We start from the raw sequence: 13,937 nt of genomic DNA, 5'->3' as shown, positions 1-13,937 counted from the left end.
TAAACTAGTATCTTACTGCTGATAGGAGCATTGCTTATGCCTGACTGCCCGGGACAGTATGCTGAGTAATCAATGAACAAGAGGGAAATCTAATCCATGCGCAGTCACACTCATTCTGGTATTGTTCACTAAATACTAGCCTAGGTAGCTGTTCTTTGAGAGATGATTGGTGTGTTTGTAGACATATTCAATAACCAACAGCTTCATATCTTAATTTCTATCTGTGGTGTTGACAAAAAGTCACAGTTAAAAACTAATTTGATATTGGAAAGTTCTGAGTACAGAAAAAAAATGCTCTGTTTTGGAAAACAGCTGAGAACACTCACAAAATTTTTGTAGTGTCCCATGGGCTTTGAGCCATTCCAGTTATTTCACATAAGAACGAGTACTTTGAAACTTAGGGTAACTCTTGGCAGTTTTCCTGAGCTCCATTAGCACTTCTGTAAAGAAGATATCTCCAGCAACTAAACAGGTATAGAAACATTTCTGAGCAGGAACACAGTGTTAGAGTTTAATGTCGCACCAGTAAACACAGACAGTGGAAGACAATATTAGGAAAAAAAAAAAAAGAAATTCCAGTAATTAAAAAGAAGTCTCAGTTAAGTAGCTTTTAATATGAGTAGTTAGTGAACCAGCTGATCATCCTTTAACTTAGTATGACTCTATCTTTAAAAACAAAACTGTTCCCAGTCAAATAGTTACTCCTTTCCATTAATATTTGAAACAGAAGAAAGGCTTTATTCCTTGTTGAGAGGACAGCAGAAGTGATAACTATGGGATTTAGCAGCAGTTATCAGTGATTATTAGTTTTTGGATAACTTTCATAGATTGGAAATGGAGAGAAAAATATTTTTGTAAAAGTTGGACTGTGGCACATGCTGAATGTCACCTGTGAAAGCAGTCCAGTGAATTCTCGTGCTTACTAAACTATTTGCCCAGATGAACATTAACAGGACTGAAGTGCCACTGGTTATGGTTTTTGTTTTTGTTTTTTTCTGAAAAAGCCAAGTTGTTCCATCCCAAGAATCTTTTGTTAACATATACTTCTTTTAGTTAATCTTGGCTCTCCAGGAAACTTTGACGATGCTAACCAGTGAGAAGAAAAGCTCTTGAGGGGGTGGAGTAGCACTCCATGAAGCTTTTCTTTCTGGGAGAAGTGCCATAAATAGGTTGACAGATGCCATTATTTTTTTGTTTGTCTTTTTATATATTGAATTTTTACAGATAAAATAATGCAAATATTGACATAAAAAAAAATATTTGCTTCTAAGATTTATCCCACAATTGCATGTGTTTGACTTCCATTGTTCCTTTTCAATAGATGATAGATCTATGTTATTGATGGTGCTATTAGATGTTACTGAAATATCTATATTGAGTTGTAATACTGTATAGCAATCTAATGTGGGTAGGCCTTCCCCCTAACTAATGAAGTACTTGTCAAAACTAGAGTTTAAAAAAATAAAATCAAGGAAAATTTGTGGGAGCAACAGTAATTTTTATGAAAACTAAGCTTAATGTTATATACACAAGAAACTAAGTAATTATAGAGAAAGCCAGACTCTTATACATCAGCAACATTTTTAGAAGGATAATAAAATGGAACTGAATATGATTTACCTACTCTATCTATAAATGATGAATTATAAATGAGAAAATAACACTATATTAAATTGAGGGATTAGCTGAATGTTCTCATGTACCAGGTATACCAGATTTAGTTTTCTGAAGGTGGCATGATTTAAGTGATTTTTGTTTTACATTCCTGGTGTCAATCATAATTTATTTTAAGATATTCTGAATGAAACAGGACTCCCAGAAGTATTTTAAAAAGACGGAAAAAAGAGGATTCTTTCTACCTTGAATATCTTCACAGGTGACCACCAAGGAATACTCAGCATCAAATTAACCTGTGCTTTTCTGTATTTTTATCTTTTCTTTTCAAATCATTTTTATATCTTCAAGTGATGGCACTGAATATTTTAGTTAGAATATATACAATATCTATCTAGAATATGAATGTATTTAGAGTAATTCAATAAGACATATCTTGGATAAACTGGCATATGGCATAAAACAATAGGAGGGAAGTAAAAGGTTTGTATACATGATTTTTTTGTCAGTGAATAAAAGTTTAAGAGAGAGGTTTTGTAGGCTCTTTCAAGAAAGAATTCCACAAAGAATCTGATTAAGAAAGAAAGAAAAAAGGGAGGAAAAACACAAAAGGAGGAAGTTGGAGAAAAGGGACTAAAAGAACAAGAGAGATTCAACTAAAACCCAAAGGTGCAATGTGGCTAACGTTTCTCTCAGCTTAGGATTCCAGTTGCTATGTGATTTGTCTCAAGACCCCTAATATCCATGACTCAGCAGTGCATCTTGATTCCTGGTTGGTCATCAGCATCACATGCAGTTAAAATATTCCTTGACCTATTTCTTGGCCTCGTTCATTTGAAAAAGAGAAAAAGTTAACTAAAACAAAACAAAACAAAATCTTTATTTTATTCTACAATACAAGGTAAAATTTCCATCTAATTGTCACTCAAAATAAGGAAAAATACATTGGGCTTCCATGTTTTTGAATAACTGGACAATGGATCCTCTTATCTTGCACTTGATCACACAGTTCAACTCCTTCATTAAGTCCAACCAGAGACAACACAAAACTGCCCCACAGAGTAAAACAGATCAATGACTTAAGCCCCCATACTGGGAGAGACCTGACCCCAAACACTTTCATTTGGTATCATGCTGGCATCTTTATGATTGTTCCTTTCCTTTTCTTTTTTCCTCAGTTAATTACTGGCTTGGTTCTGCATTATTTATTCCTCTAGATTATGTGTACATGTGAAATGGGGCATGTCCCATTGTTCTAGTAATAAAAAAGTGTGTTTACTTAGAAAGCACTTTCTAATTATAAAGAGAAAAGTGTCAAAACTGTATGTTCTTGCTAGCAAAAGACAAAGTTCCTTGGTATTATTTTGGTAATGCTATGTCTGGCTCTTATCTCATATGTATCAGATTTGGATTCATATAATTTGTTTTACTGGTTTAAATCATGATTTATTTTATTGAGTATCATCCCTGTAGCTTTCTTCTACTCAAATTTACATAGATCACATCATTCCCTAACTTAAATAATTCCCTCTACTTCCCTCATTTCTATAGCAAGTTCAAGCTTTCCAGCTTCAGTTTAAAGGTTTTGTATAATTGCATTTCTACATACATTTGGAATCTTGTTTCTTATTTTCCCATTCACTTGCAACCATCACAGACTTTCTCCTAACCACTGCTTTGTGAGGTTTTTCTATAAGGCTTTCTTTTATTGTGCTTAAAAGGCATTAGTTATACAAAATGACTTTGGCATTGCAACCCTGAGCCTTGAAGCTGATGCCTAGTGGAATCCATAGTCCCAGGTAAGCAGGGAGAGCAGCAGATATCTAAAATGGAATTCACACCTGCCAGTGTGTAGTTAGTCTACATGAAATTCTAGGAAGACAGCTGTGTCTTAAAACGTCACCTTGCAGCTTTAGAGTAAGGTATTTATCTCTGAATCCTTTGTAGAGTTAGGGATTTATGCTTTTTCTTTCAAGAGCCACTCAGATTCCATCTGAAAGAATACTTCTCTTGATGCCTCTGAATAGTAAGTAACTTATAATTAATTGTGAGATCCAATTCCCTGATAACATCCTCAAGTTGATTTGAACAACTCTGGCATCACTGTCCAGTCAACAAGATGGTTTAATACGCATCTGAAGATTCTCTCTGAAATCCTTGGATGATATAATTTTCCTTCTGTACAGAGAACATTGTAGAAGGGCATGGGGAAAATTTCAGTATGTCTTCTCCTATCAGCATAGTTACGCTGGCAGTGAAGTACTGGAGCTATAGAATATCTTTTAGCTATTTTAGATATACCAAGAAGTAAGTCATATATCTAACCTGTGATTGATGGAATGCAAGCATTGTCTGTGTCCAGTTTTACTTCCCTGATGTTCCCAGACACAGATCAGTAAAGCTTTGAGGCTGTATAATGAAGTTTCTGTTCATTACTACTTCTATTATGTTCAGTTAATAAAATTATCACATTAATATGTAATAAATAAATGTCCTGAAAAGGATACGTAATGAATAAAGTCAGTGCATCTGAAACAATGCATTCTCTCTCTGAAGTTGTGGTTGAACGCACTCTGCAGGTGTCTCAAAGGTACATGGACACTTCAAACAAGTTGTATCATATTGCTGAAATCAGCTACTGCCTGTCATAGTTTATATATCTCACATACATCCTTAGTTATCCATAAAAACAAATGAATGCCACCCTTATTTTATGTATTTTCCTGCTGTTGACAGAGAAGATCTTAGGAAGCTTCTTAGTGGCAGTGAGCAACTGAGAATGAGTATACACAATTCATTTTGCTTTTGCAGTGTCATAGTGATATATGTAAGAGTTCCAAAAGCATTTGAAACAAATGGGAATATTCATAGTAGCAGGTCATAACATTAGTAAAAGAATGTAAATATAAAAAGCAGAAGTTCCAGAGTTTTATATTCCAGGAATATTACTGATTCTTTAAAAATATTCAATGTTCTCATGTAAAACTGATCATGTCTTGACATCTTCCATTGTCTCTCCTTTTCTGTCACCCTTGTTACTAAATACCCTGAAGAAAGACAATGGATATTTTCATCGGAAAATATCAACCATTCTCTGAAAAGATGAAAACATCCCTTCTATCTCACAAAAATGTTTTATTTACTTGTGTGGAAAGAGTCGTCTTATATTTTATTCATTAATAGTTTTAAATTACATGAAGATATCCAATTATGAACAGCAATAGACATAATGACATCCCTGGGCCTTTACAGAATGCCTACCAAGTCATCCTCTGTTGTCGATTAAACAGAAAAAAAAAAGAAAAAAGGAAAACAATTAGAGGAAATGATCCATTATTCCATAAAGTTCATAGGGCAAAAATTTCAGCCCTTTCTCCAGCCTTAAAATAAACAAATAAAAGTCAATTGGACACAGGGGAGGAATTTCATTACATTTCCTAATAATGGCATATTTGAGAGCCCATTAAGAGCAATACGCAAATACAGTCTCCTCTATCAAGAAGATCTCATTTTACAGAAAAGACAGAGGAAAGAGAAAAAAAAGATAAAGCTTCTGTGAGGATGGCATCTTCCTTATTATTGTTATTACTTCTTCTGTAAAGATGACATTTTTCTTGTTATCGTTAGTATTTCTTTAGTAACATGTATTAATGGAGTGTCTAACAGGACATTGTCAAACAGTCTTTTTACTTGAAGCACCTTGACCGCCTCTAAATACCTCTGCATGTGCATAATATATTGGGTTAATATAAATACAGTCTCTGATTCTGCAGGTACTTATGCCAATATTTATTTTTGATTAAATATAAAACTTTCTAATTTCAAAATGTGGAGGCAGATTTGGGTTCTGCTCCAAAATCCAGGCCGAGGTGTAAAGAATGCCCAAAGCAGGTGCAGGTAGAGGCGGGAATCCCAGTACAGCCCCTTCCTCAGCTGCCACTAACTCTGTGGAGCCTACATTTGGATTTCTTCTTCTTATCATTTTTAGAAGTACTTTATTTTTTCAGCATTGAGCATCTCTGACCATCTCATGTATAAGTCCCTCCCGGATGCAGGAATTAGGGTTCTGTCATGTACCTTGCACAAGAGATTTTATCATGCAAGTCTTCTCTGTGAGATTATGGGCCACAGAAAATTCAGTGTTAGACTCTACTCTCTTTCAGAACATGGCCACAGTAGAAGGAGCTCTCAGTGTCAGCTCTTCCACATGTTATCTGGCAGTTCAGTATTTAGAGCACTCATCCAGGATATAGGAGATAGGTCTCAGCATCTTCTTCTGACTGGGCTTCTAGTACCTGGCTTGCGAGTGTGCACTCATTTAGGCACTGTGAGTAGCAGACCACTAGACTGGTCTGGGTGATTATCTCATTCCCTCAAATTAAAGCTATACCAGTTTGTCTAAAGATTTGTTGGGTAAGAGCATGCTTTTCTAACCTACAGGTTGGGGCACTCATTTGGAATGAGGTGAACCTGGCTTCCAGTCCATGCTGATTGTTCATACATTAAACTGCCTTTCCCTATCATGCCCACAATCATCTGTTCCTCTGTCTACCTCCCAGGCATATTGCATTATGTTGTGTGTACCATACACACATTTAAAATAGCAGGAACTGCTTGTAAAACCACTCATTGCTCAAATCTTGACATTGATTAGATGTTTATAAAACTGATAGTATTTGTTGGCGCTATAAGAAAAAAATACCTTTACTATTCTTTAGGTTCTTGCATGCTATATTTCAGGAAAGATAAATTGTGTCTAACCCTGACTTTTGTGTATCATTTGGCCTTATCTTACTCATTCTTAATACCAAGTGTCTATGTTTCACATTATTTTCAACTTAGCAGGGAAGTTTGAACAAACCACATTTAAATTACGAGCGTCGAGTGTTTTCATGTAATGAAAGAAAGCTTAATAACATTCCTTTGAGTGATATAATTAATAAGGTCTTGAGACTATATTTGGTAACAGTCTATGGGGACAAATTACTATGCAGATTTATAGAACTTTGCTCACAGACAGAAATTCAAACATTTCTCCCAGGAGTCATAACTTATTTCATTCAAGACTGTAAAAAGGTGACAAAGTCAGGTCAAACTTATTGCAGATTTTCTCAGAATCCTCAGGAGAAGCTAAAGACATTGTGGTTTCTATGGCGACTAAAGGTACCAATATTATGTTTATTAATTACACATAAGAACAGCAGAAATTGCAGGAAACAAAATGTTGGTGATGAGTCAGGACCTCACACTGGGACCAAGAATCTATTACTTACAATGAAAACTGAGTTACCTTATTCTCTACTAGTCAGTATGAAACAATGGTAGTAAAGCAGAAGCAGCTAATTGGGTGTTTGCTGTTCATAAGTTTGATTTCATACGATAGCTGGAGAATTGCTCTATTGCTCTAAGTATGTGGATGCTCTCCTTCTGTATTTTTTAGGACAAAACTTTTTTTTTTCTTAATTAACTTCCTTTTGGTAAGATTTCACCATAATATTTAGGTCTAGTGAGATTTGGAAGTGAAAAAGGCCATGAACACTCCTTCCCTGGTAGAGCAGCCACTGTGTGCAGGAGCAGGGCAGGATTATGGCATCAGTTTCTACCTCTCTTTTTTTTGTAATGAGGACTGCTGACCATGGATCCTCTGTTACACCTTCACAAGCAGAAAAAAACTCTGGTGAAATTCACTTTGAAATGAATACGAAAGGACCTTTATTTCCAGTTCCTGAACTTGTAGGCCTATGCACGGTCTAGCCTTTTGTCCTGTTAAATCCTTACTAAAATTCATCACATTTGCTATTTTCACTTCTATAAGTCTGTATCTATAACAGAAAAAGCAATCAGTTTTTCTGGTAATGATGTCAGTGCTTTGTAGACCTGATCTACTTACTGTTCACAAAATCATTATGCTCTCTTGCAAGCCTTTTCCCATTTATCCTCTTCTCCTTTTCTCCCTTTTTTAATATTGGTTCTTAAATTTAAGAAGACAGACTTTCAGGAAATGCTAGAGTTACAGCTATTACGAAAGAATAGCAGCATGTTTGATAAGTTTCTCCCATGCTCTCCTGATTTGGACCTGCTCTCCCTGCCAGCCCAAGCAGCAGAAGTTTATGGAGATTCACAGTGCTGCATGCTGTGGCAGGCCGATTCCCTTCCCTTTGCCATCTTTGTCAGGCAGATCATGGAGGCAAATGCTTTTGCCAGACTGCCTGCAGCCATCTGCAGGAGAGCCCTGAGGCTAGGGGTAGTGCCTGCAACTCATCTCTGCAGGTAGACACAAGCTCGAGCTGACCACACCCCAAACCCCCTTCCCAAACCAGGGCACACCTCTAGCCACAGTTAGCATCATCCCAAACCCAATGTAATATGTCCTGCTTGGGGAGCTTTGTATCATATCAGTGTGGTGATCTGGGTGACAAGGAGCACAAACAGAAAGAGTTGGGATTCTTGCAAAAGACCATGTAAAAACATATGCTTGAGTCCATTTATACCACATTAAATCCATCTAAGTCAGTAAAGGGATCAGAATGGAGGTGAAATTTTTTCTTGGTGCATATCCAAGTTTTGTAGTGTTTCTATTGCTAACTAAACTGTTGCACAACTAAAACTCATTGCATTTGCTACAGCTGTGTGGGCGTTAAGAGTTGAAGAAAAAAACTGAAAAAACCCTCATAGTGTTTTTGCCAGCTTTTGAGAAAAGCTAATAAAAACAACAGCTGGGGCTGGCAAACAAAGACAATTTAAATTCCAGTATGGAATAACACTGGAAACAAAAGGTAATTTTTTTTCTCTTTCTTGCGAAGACAGATAGCAGCATGATTCTGATAGAGAAATTCTTCAGCATTACAGCATTTACAGTGTCAGCAATTGGTAGAAGGTGGTTTTCCTTCTGGTCTGCAATACTTAGTGCATTATAATACTGTTGTAGTTTGTGTGAATGAACTTCAAACAGGCTTCAGTTTATCAAAGCACATCTTATTCAGCTTGGCTTGATGATGTATTAGAAATGCATAGCAATGAATGGGGAGATTATGTTTCCTTGCTGGAAACTTATATACACTTGGGTACCTGAACAGCTGATAATTTTCATGTAAGAAACTTATCTGTGCAGGAACTCTATGGAAGCAAGATGAGAAAAAGCTGTCTATCATTGTACTCACAGCCTGACTCTTCAGACAACTGTGGATTGCTTGCCTCAGAAAAATGTGTGTTAGTTGGCACAGAATGTCTTTAAAAAATTCTCACAGAAGAGCAGAGAATAAATAATGAATGATAATAGCATATAACTCAAAGATCTTTAGATTACAGAATGCTTTATGTAGGTATCCTGATGACACTGGGACAAAGAGAGGTGAAGTAATTTACTCTGTATCACACAGTAGATCATTAGCAAAGCCAAGAATAGAAGCTGGACATCTTGAGACTAAATCCACCGAGTTACCCACCGACCCATTGTCCCCTTCTACTGCTGGCAGCTGAGGAATGTCAGGGAGATAAAGCACTGGCAGTCCCAAACTACAGTTAATCAAATAGCAGCTCAGTAGCTTTACATGTGCAGTTTCGAGGGAAAGGTGCTTAATGAATTCCAAGTTTTATAGCTAATCCTTCATCTTTTGTTTGATTGTTTATTTTACTTTCAAGCAAGTTCAACAAAAAAATAGAAACCTGAAACTGGTATTCAGAGCTTAGTTATTAGGTTTTCAAATATTTTGGAAAAGCATTCACTTTTTACATTTTTGACCAAATTAAGTCAGCTGGAGAGCTTTGTGTGCTTGTATGTATAAACAAACATGGCTGAAAAAAAGTTTTATGTGACAGGATCTAGAAGGAAAGCACTGCTGAATTTAACAGCCATTGCTTTTTCCATAATTTTGCTTTGTTGCTAGTTTAGAAAAGATCTAATTTTTAAAAGCAATTACCAAGTAGTAAAAATGCATTCTCTCATCCTTGCGAAGAAGGATGGTTAAATTTGGTTTGCAGTGCAGAACTTACCCAATGGCACCAAAGAAAATTACACTAGTGGTCATTGCATAAACGAATCCAAAAATAAATTAAGAGTAGTGGAGAAATTCCCCAGATGTGTACAGTTCACGTAAGACTTATGCAGAAGTGCTAATAGAGCCATTGTCCCCATATAGCTTTATTACAACCATCCTAGAGATATAAAGAAGCAGACTGTGACCATGAGCGGATAACTAACTGTAATAGTAATGGGAAATGTCACTAAATGTCATTAAAGCCAGACATAACCTAAATGATGGCAATATGTTTAGTATAATGGAAGGATATAATGAGAATATGACATTTCCTTTAAGGACAGTAGCAGGTTCAGACCAGTAAATTAATTCAGCAGTAATGGCCAGCTGAGCAGGAAAGTAACTGGTTGTATTGCCAAAGGAACTTAGAACTTATAGCAAACCTACAAAAATAAAACCTTTAAAGGAAAAGTAAAACAATCATTATGAGCTTCAACAAGAGGTTGAATTGTAAATACAATCTCACAAAGCTTGTTTCTTTCACAGTTTCAGAACAGCACAATAATTACAGCTTCTAACAAACAAAGAGTAAATTTTAATTTCTTCAGGAGAGCCAAAGCAAAGCCAGTGTCTAGACAAATACTATGAAAATCTTCTACTGTAAGCGTAAAGTCATGGAATCCATTTTTTTACACATCCGGTGAGTTAGGCATAAACTTTCAAAAAGGAAAATCAAGGCCAACAAGAAAAACCTAAAGACAAGATATTCTATGCCTTTAAAATAGAAATCTTTTGTTTAAAGTAAAAGAAGAGAAAAATGCCTTTGTCATTAGAAAATTTCCATTTTGTTAGCTCTTTGGTACCTTTAAAACTTATAATAAAGGGGTATTGTTTCTGGATAAAGAGAAGTGACAGAAACAATTACCATAAAAAATAAACAGAACAAAACTGTAAAAGTAATTTAGCAATGGGGAGGCTTTTTAATAGTTGTGCTATTTGCTCCTAATCATCAAATGATAAATAAATAGATTTGCAAATATCCCTAGAATAGCTTGGTATTTATCAGGATGATAACCAAGAGGAAGCATCACAATTCGCAGAGCTCTAGCTTAAATTTACTTTTCAGTGGTCATGCTGATATCAGAAGCAATTCAGACTGTTTTCCCAAACAGTTAAGAGGTGACGGGCCAAATGTATTCCTGGAGCAACTCTATGGAACTCGGTGACACAATAACAGAAATGACTTTAGCCTCATGTTCAGCCTTTGTAGGGACAGCAAAAGAACCCTGTGGGCTGATGCACAATACAGCATCAGTACTAAAACCATTTAATCCATTCTTTTAGAAGACAGAAATTGAAAACTGTGGGGAGATTGGAAATGTGTCAGGTTTCTGGTAGGCATTAGCTCCATTAGCTGTTAGCAATGAAATTCCTGATCTCCAGGGGATATTAAAAAGTTAAAGTTACACAATAAAATGAAAAACATTTTAAGAAATCAAAATTAGTTTTTCAAAATCTTCATCTATTTACACCATATGGACTGCACCACCATATAGCTGACACCGGTACAGGCATTTCTGGCCCTGTTCCAGGTCTGTAGAAGAACTCCCAGTGACTTCAGTAAGAGTGGGAACAAGCACCGTGTCAGCAGGTGAGAGCACTTCTAAAAGAAAATCTGTGTTTCCCCTCCAGCCTCCGTGAAAGGTTCAGCAACTGGGACTGTGAAGTTTTGACGGTAACTTTTACATAAACTGTTACTTTATGCCCTCACTTTGTGAAATAAGTCATGGTTATTACCCTTTCAAAAAAAAAAAAAAAGTAAAAGTTTTTGGTCATTTACTGCCTAAACTTAGAAAAAAAACCAGCTTCAGTAAGGTTTTCAGAAGGCAATTGCTCTTCTTTTCAGTCGAAGGGTGTCAGGGAGAGATGGTTGATATTCTGTGGAAGACACAGTTTTGCCAAAATGCTTTTCAGAGGAAGGCAGGATGGAAAACAAAACCCCAAATTCTCAACAGGAGTATATTTTCTTAGCAATAAATTTGTGGCCCTAGAAAAAGATACAGGGTTTACCTCTACTGTCTAATGCTTCCTAGGATGGAGGTACTGGATAATCATCCTTCTTCTAAAACATACTTTTCATGGGCTGAACGGAAGCAGAAATGAATGCCTAAATTAGACCTTGGTTCTAAGGTGACCAGAATATTAACACAGAAACTGCAAAACCTCTTGCTTACAATGAGCTTGTTATCTTTCATGACCACTACACCTGCAGACCAGTGTTGTCCTTGGTCACATCCTATTTTGCCAGCCTATAGTTGAAATGATACCAGAAAAACCCAATGTTGGTAAAGCAACGGTACTCATTCATGGTTTCTACAGTCTTTTCTGAAAGTGTTGTGGTAACTACCATGTTTTAGGGCATGACTGAAAAAGAACGGCTTCCCTGAACCCATCTAAAATGCCTAAATGAATGCTTGTCATTTGCTTTTCATGTTTTTTCTTTCTTTTTTTCAGCTGCTGTATATAAAAGTTTATGAGACAGCTGGCACTAATTATTCAGCTTCTTCTAAAAATACAGACTTCAGGTCACAGACTTGTTTCATTTAACCACCAATGTGTTAAATATATAAGAAAAATGGCTTTGTAAATGATAATCACCCCTTTTCTATTGTAATGTCACTGACCCACTTCTGATTATAGAGCACATTTGCCACAATGGTTTGAAAGGTCAAGAGCAATTTTTGCTTTACGAAAACAAGTCAGTAGACAAGACTGATTTTAGATGCACAGATATCAAAAGCACCCATTAATATTTTCTTCCAACAAGGGGAAGGTTCTTCATAATTATGTTTACTTTCATCTTTATCTTAGATATACTGGTAGGTTACAAAAGGTTAACATTTACCCCTAGTTACAGAGTGATATCAGAAATGACAGTACTTTCCTACATTTAGCAAGCAAGCAAAAAAAAGCTAGAGTTATTGAAAGATGTAATTAATAATTTTGCATAAATGTTGATCTTTTCAGTTGAGACTATTCCATAGACATACGAGACTTCATACATACATATATACATATACGTACACAGCTTAGATTCATTTCATAGCACATAGTTGGTCAGCTTCATTTTCTCTTCATCTATTGATCTACCCATTTTTTTGTTTTTCCTATCACTGTGATATAAATATACAGCATTAAAGAGCACAATGGTCTAGAATAAGTTTCCTTAGAAAGCCTTATTTAATTCTTTTCTAATATTATTCTAGTTTTTTTTTTTTCCAAAGTTTAATTGCTTACTTGTACATGAATCACTGCCATGTGTCTATCTTTTCTGCCCACATTTTGGTTCTAACCTTCTGTAAATCATGCTAAGTTTAGAAATGGTTATTACTACTATACAAGAGGTCTAGGTATTGTATCTTTCATGACAGAAATCTTTGTTGAACACAAAATTATTTCCCTCCCAACTGGTAGGCTCTAGGACCATGGGCAAAAGTTTTGTCCTGTAGAAGTGAATGGCACTTTTCTTCATTGAATTGAGAGAAGCCAGCATATTAACTGATGTCTGCATACCACAAGTGTGTGAGAAAAGGACATCGATACAAACTGTAAGTTTTCAAGCCAGGGAAGCACTCACTCAAATGTTTAACATGTAAGTAATTATACATATATCCATAAACATTCCAACCTTCCTAAAGACACTCATGTACTTAAAAGATTTGCTAATTGTGGAGAAGAATCATATTGCATCACATCATCTCTCACGCATTGTAAGAGAGGCAATACAGGCTTTCACAGATCAAAATTCTGGAACTTTGTTTTGGAAACATCCGTCCAAGTATGTCAGTATTTCAAAGGTTTTCCACTATTTCCTATTTCAGCCCCTGATTGGTGAAATTTTTGAACAACTACAGCAGGATCATTTCAATCCCTTGTATTTCAGTAGCACTGGACGAAGGGAAGAGAAAATCTTGGAGAGAGTTAAGTATTGTCTTTTTCTATGGACCCTTATTTTTTGTGTGCACTATTCTATGGCATTCTATACCCCAGGCCCTATAAAGGAACAATATGTTACAAGAATGCAATGTAGTCAGTGAAACTACATGAGAATCTTCAGTATTTCAATTGGCAAGAGCCATCATTTCGTTTTTTGTACAGTGAATACTAAAGGAGAAGAATAACTTTAACATGCATTGACTTTAGTGGAACTAGTGTTATTTTTCAAGTTAGACGCGTGCCTAACTATTTTGCTGAATTGGGTCCCTTCTCTGCCTGGGGAAGAATTAACATAAATTGGAGAATTATTTGGAATTATATTTAAAAGTATTAAAAACAAAAGATTAAAAA

The sequence above is a fragment of the Apteryx mantelli genome, chromosome 1 (genome assembly GCF_036417845.1).
Source record: "Apteryx mantelli isolate bAptMan1 chromosome 1, bAptMan1.hap1, whole genome shotgun sequence".
NCBI lineage: Eukaryota > Metazoa > Chordata > Aves > Apterygiformes > Apterygidae > Apteryx > Apteryx mantelli.
Note: the sequence above shows the minus strand (reverse complement) of the source record.